Below are 6,201 nucleotides of genomic sequence, written 5' to 3'. Positions count from 1 at the left end.
AAGGGAAATTGGCAGATATGAATGGTCTTATTAGTTGGATCTTGTCTTCTTTACCGCAGTGGAGTCTTAGACACCAGCCCAAAGGCTCAGACATTCCAAGAGCTAATGACGTAGGCATCTGTTCTCAACCCTCAGTGTGGAGCCATTGTAGATTAAACTCAGATCGCCCAGGAACTCATGCTGCTCATTCCAGCCACAGGCCGGGGAGCCAAGAATCTCTAGTCATTTGTGGGCAATAAGGCTCCATGCATGTTAGAACAACCGGACAATACAAAGCAATGGAACAGACTACCATGACTCTTTCTCTCTGCTAATTGATAAGAGAGTGGTGAGGATCTTACAGACATCCATAAAGCTCCTTGTCAATAGATTTTCCTAAATAATTTTTTTAAGTAACTTTTCCATTTAGGTTTCTCCTTCCAACAAACCTGTATAAAAGAGAAGGGGCAACATAGAACTTGAAATGGATTTTTCTCATACTTCCCAAAGAACATCCCAGGATGGATTCTCTTTATTATCATGAAAAACAAGATGCTACACTGGCAGAGAGGACACTGAGCTCAAATTCAGTGTTCTTGATAATACACTATAATATTCATAAAGCCAGAGAGAGACAGACAGACAGACAGACAGCAGGACACTGTACATAGACAGCAAACCATGAACTGGCAATGGATCCTCCAAATGAATCCCTTTGTTTTATTAACTTTTGTAAGCTTTTATTTTCTTCTTTGTCTTCAGTTGGAACAATCAATACGTCTAAGTGTTCCAAAAATCATGAGAACAAGCTAGGGATACCATAAAATAAATATTCAACTGAATGTGTTAGTTCAGTATTTTACACACACACACACACACACACACACACACACACACACACACACACACACACACACACACAAAATGAAGGATAGCATTAACTGAAAAGATGTAAACTCCTTATTAAGTATTATATGTACTAACATGAAATTAAGATTTGGTCTATTCATCTGAGGCTCTGGCAATGAGACTCAGAGACTTAAATCAGAGACACAAGCCACTATTCAGGCAATGACAACTATGTCACAGAGAAGTGACGTTCAATGCTATTAGGAAAGAGGATGTAATTTAAAAAGTAGAGTAGAGAATGAATCCCTTGTCTGGATCAAGAACTCAATTCTACCCTCCCTCTCTGAAATGGAGAAGTAGCCAACAAGTAAAGAGATATGAAAGAAAATGATATGAGAATACCACCAGTCAGGCCACGTTGTTTTAAATCTGAAACAGTACGGTATTTCTGGGTTTGTTAATTGTGCGACGGTTACGCAAGATGTATGATGGTTATGTATGGAAAGCTGGGTAAAGGCTAAATGGAGTACTCCATTCTATTTTTGTACCTTTTTGTAAGTTTAAAATTACTTGAAAATAGAGCCTAAAATGCAGTACTACGTGCTACAAGGCCTTTGAAAGGAGTTAGTGATCTAGAGAAGCCCACAGTTCTGTGCCAAGTTACCCTCTCAAGGTAACCTTCACACCACCATCATTATTTAACAATAGTTAAATACTCAGCTCAATGTGAGTATTTAACTACTGCCAATGGGAACCTTAAGGTGTCCTGTTGAGCCAAGTTAGATTGAAATGACACAGACCATTAATTTCAAAAGAAGCAATTCAATAACAAAAAACTATATCCAGAGACGAAGGAAGAAGAGTTAAGGTTATTATAACCAAGTATTTTATTAGCAGTGCTGTGGACGGAAATCAGTTTGGCTAAAAGTGGAAGTAATTTGATAGTTTGGGATTGTATACATTTTATATGATTAAAATGACAAAATTAAGATTCTGACTCTCCCTGGTCACCCTCGTCAATGCACTGACTTTGAACTATCATGATTGTTAGCTGTCTTTCTAAACATGGAAGTATTTTTACACAACTTGAGAAGATTATTAACCTTTTACCAATCTCACAAATCAGTTTATTAGTGTCACAGAACAAGCACTTTGTCCTAAACGCTCTTCCGTGGTGTAATTTGTGTCCCTTAGCAGTCTTGCTTTCTGCTTTTTAAGTTTGTACTCTGGGCTGGAGAGATGGCTCAGCAGTTAAGAGTACTGCTTGCTCTTCCAGAAGATCGGGGTTCAATTCCCAGCAACCATATGGTGGCTAACAACTGTCTGTACCTCCAAGATCTGACACCCTCACACAGACATGCATGCAGGCAAAACACCAATGCACATAAAATAAAGATAAGTAAATTATGTAACATAAATAAATAAAAGTTTGCACTCAAAGGTAAATGGATTTTCCATTGTTCCCAAGTGGAGCACCATAAGTCGTCTGAGGAACAGTACAGAAAGGAGCCCAGAGCTAGGACATTTTGGAACATTCGAAGGGCAAAGCTCTTTACCTATCCCACTGAAACATGCCTAGACTATCAACAAGGAACTGGGGTTTAACCCAGGGGCAGAGTGCTTTCTCACAGAGCACAAATCCCTGAGTTTGATCCTCAACGTGAGAAAAGAACAAAACAAACAAACAATAAATAAATAAATAAATAAATGGAGGAAAGAAAGAAATCTCAGAAGACTTTTCAGGGATTTGTGGTGCCTGCTTTTGACACAAGGAAATGCTCAGAGGCCAGCAAGAAGAGTTCAGATTCTCAGGAAACTAACAACTGAATGGGTACAGGAAGAAAAAACAAAAAAGCAGGAGTCTCCCCAAGCAATATGGCCAAAAGGAAGCCATGAAAACAGAACACCATCTTGCTGTGGGATGGTCTGTATGTCAAATGTGTTGCTCTGATTGGTCAATAAATAAAACACTGATTGGCCAGTAACCAGGCAGGAAGTATAGGCAGGACTAACAGAGAGGAGAATTGAGAGAACAGGAAGGCAGAGGGAGACACTGCCAGCCGTCGCCATGACAAACAGCATGTGAAGATGCCGGTAAGCCACGAGCCATGTGGCAAGGTATAGATTTATAGAAATGGATTAATTTAAGATGTAAGAACTAGATAGCTAGAAGCCTGAGCCATTAGGCCAAACAGTTTAAATAATATAAGCGTCTGTGTGTTTATTTTATAAGTGGGCTGTCGGACTGCCAAGGCTTGGCGGAACCTAGAGAGAAAACTTTCCAGCTACACCATCTGGTGCTCTAGCCTAGCTCTGGGTTCAATCTTTACCACCACCAACAACAAAAATGGAGAAACTAACAACAGAGGTAATATTTTCAGATTTAAGGATTCTTGTTGCAAAGCTTGAGTTTTTATAGTCTTTCCAAATTCGTGTTAAAATCCTAACTTCTAGGTTGATGATATGGGGAGGTGGGACCTTTAGCAAATGAAACCTTTAGGAGGCTTCTTTCTTGAATATGATGAATACCCTAATGAAAGAGGTCCAAGAAAGAACATTTACCACTTTTGCAAGTGAGGACCAATCTCAAGACAGCCACTTGTGAACCAGGAGGCTGTTCCTCAGCAGACACTGTATCAACTCACTCTTACTCACCAGCCTCTGCATCCATGAGAATGTGTGTTTGAAAACTACCCAGTTTATGGTATTTTTTTCAATAGCATCCCCCAAAGACTAATAAACTAAGCATTTGATTACTAGTCATCTGGATATTCTATTTAACAACCTTAATCATGTTTGAGTCATTGGTTGGGAAAACAGAAAGCACAAACCAAGAACACTGAATTTTTGTTAAATAAAATTTGGTCTTTGTATATGTAATACCAGACTGTGATCTTGCAATGGTTTGTTCCTTCATTTAGAAAACATTTTACTATTTTATGCCTTGGAGAAAAGACAGTGAACAAAACAGACAAACCCTGGCCTGCTGGTTACACTCCAGAGCCATGGAAGCATCAGTTGCCACTCAGACTATAAAAATTCGTTTTGACTTCTTTTAGTTTATTAATCACTTGAGAATATGCTCAAAATTGTGGACCTTGTCTCTTTTGAAGAAACCATGAGAAATTTATAAATGTATACATACAATGTCTGGTTGTCATGCACCATCTGAGATTTGGAAATTTTTTAGGATTTTTTTATTAATATTTTTCCTTTATTTTACATGCTGACCATAGTTCCTCCCCCACCCCAATTCCCATCTACCCCTACTCCATCCTGTGATGACACAGCACCCCAGAGGCCTTGACAGGTTAGATGATGGCACACCATGGTGGGCAGTGTGGCACATTGCAAAGTCACTCACACCCCAGGTACGGTATCCATGTGGAAAGAGTTTATTATAGTAGAAAGACAGAGAAGAGGAGGAGAAAGGAAGAGAGAAAGAGAAAGAGGGAAAGCTGAGGTGTGCACACCTCATGGCAAGAAAGGGAGGAAGGGGGAAGAGGAAGAAGAAGGGAGGAGTTTTTCCTTAAAAGAAGGTTTATGTCAGGATGCAGGGCAGGTCCCCAAGGGGTGGGCCAGAAGGCCAACACATCCACCCTTCCTCTGTCTCCACTCAGAAAGGGGCAGGTCTTCCATGGGCTTGTACATAGCAGGGCACATCAAGTTGAGGTAGGACCAAGCTCCTCCCCCTGTATCAAGACTGGACAAGGTAATCCAGCATGGGGAACAGGTTCCCCAAAGCCAGCTACGTGCCAGGGACAGGTCCTGACCTCATTGCTAAGAGCCTTACAAACAGACCAAGCTACACAACTGTTATATACATGCAGAGGGCCAACGTTGGTTCCTTGCAGGCTCCCTGTTGGCCAGAGTCCATGTTTTCCCCGTGAGCTTAGGTCAGCTGTCTCTGTGGGTTCCTCCATTATGACCTTGACCCCCCCAGGCTCCTGTAATCCCTCCTTCCTTTCCTCAGGAGGCTCTCAGAGCTTGGCCCAGTGATTGGCTGTGGATCTCTGCACTTGCTTCCATCAGTTACTGGGTAAAGGCTCTGTGATGACAATTAGGGTAATTACCAATATGACTCAAGTAGATGGCAAGTTCAGGCACCCTCTCCACTATTGCTAGGGATCTTAGCTGGGGTCATCCTTGTGGATTCCTGGGAGTTTCCCTGGCATCAGGTTTCTCTCTAGCCCTCAGTCACACCCCCAAAACTGCCTCCTCTGCACCCAGCCTGCCTAACCCACCCCCTCAAGTTCCCACCCCCACTCCACCCCCTTCCCTACCCCTTCCCCCGCCCTCAGTTTACCCTGGAGATCTCTTCTATTTCTCCTTCCCAGGGAAATCCATGCATTTCTCTTTGGGCCCTCTTTGTTATCCAGCCTCTCCGGGACTGTGGATCATAGGTTGGTTATCCTGTACTTTACTCCTAATATTCACTTATGAGTGAGCACATACCATGTTTGTCTTTCTGGGTCTGGGCTACCTCACTCAGAATGATTTTTTTCTAGTGAGATTTGGGACTTTTAATCCCCTGAATTTGGAAGCCCTGGGCCTAGAACTCATAGCTTTATTCACACAAGATTCAGACAGATAAAATGTAAAGCTAAATTGGCTAACACCACATTACTTCAAGACACTAAGCTGTCTTCTGAAATGCCAAGGCTCATGTATAATAGATAAGAAGATAAATCACTGGCTTTTAATTTCTTTTAATTGTATTTTCGACTCGCTGGGCTTGTTTCATTGATTTTTACTGTGTCCTAAAATAATTAGCATTAAATCCCACTCTAATACATAAAGTCATGCTTTTTGACAAAAATGAATTATAAATTGTACCAACACCACATTGGCTTCAGCCAAAAATGCACCATTAAGTTTTGGGAGATTTTTTTGTTTATTTATTTTTTTAGATTTTGGGAAGGGCCATGTTTAGAAAGTATATTTGGGATTGTTGAATATGTCATTTTTAGCATAAGAAATTAGGCCAGGAAACATTTAGAGGCAAGAACAGTTAAGGAACACACTCCCTTGTGGAGGGAGCTGTTTTGTTCTGAAATTAGGCACCCAGAGTTCCATAATCCAGAAAAAATGTTTGCCACTAATAAAATTTGTTCATCACCAAGAAGTCATCTACACTGTAAAATGACATAAAGAAAAATGGATGGCCTCTCCATAGACTGTGAATCGATCCTGTGTTGTACTCTCCAGGTGAGAAGCCACGTATTAACCTCAGAAGTAGTGAAGGGAGGCGAGGGCAGAAGGGAGGGGGAAGGTCATAAAGTGCTGAGTTTTTAAGCCAGTTTGAAAATCACCTTTTATCATGGCAATGGGCAATAGAAAAACTGCAACCATTCTTTCAGATTCCATACAAAA

The sequence above is a fragment of the Peromyscus californicus genome, unplaced genomic scaffold (assembly GCF_007827085.1).
Source record: "Peromyscus californicus insignis strain IS unplaced genomic scaffold, ASM782708v3 Scaffold_16__1_contigs__length_79575227, whole genome shotgun sequence".
Classification (NCBI taxonomy): domain Eukaryota; kingdom Metazoa; phylum Chordata; class Mammalia; order Rodentia; family Cricetidae; genus Peromyscus; species Peromyscus californicus.
The sequence above is the reverse complement of the archived record's forward strand: the minus strand, read 5'-3'. Positions refer to the sequence as shown.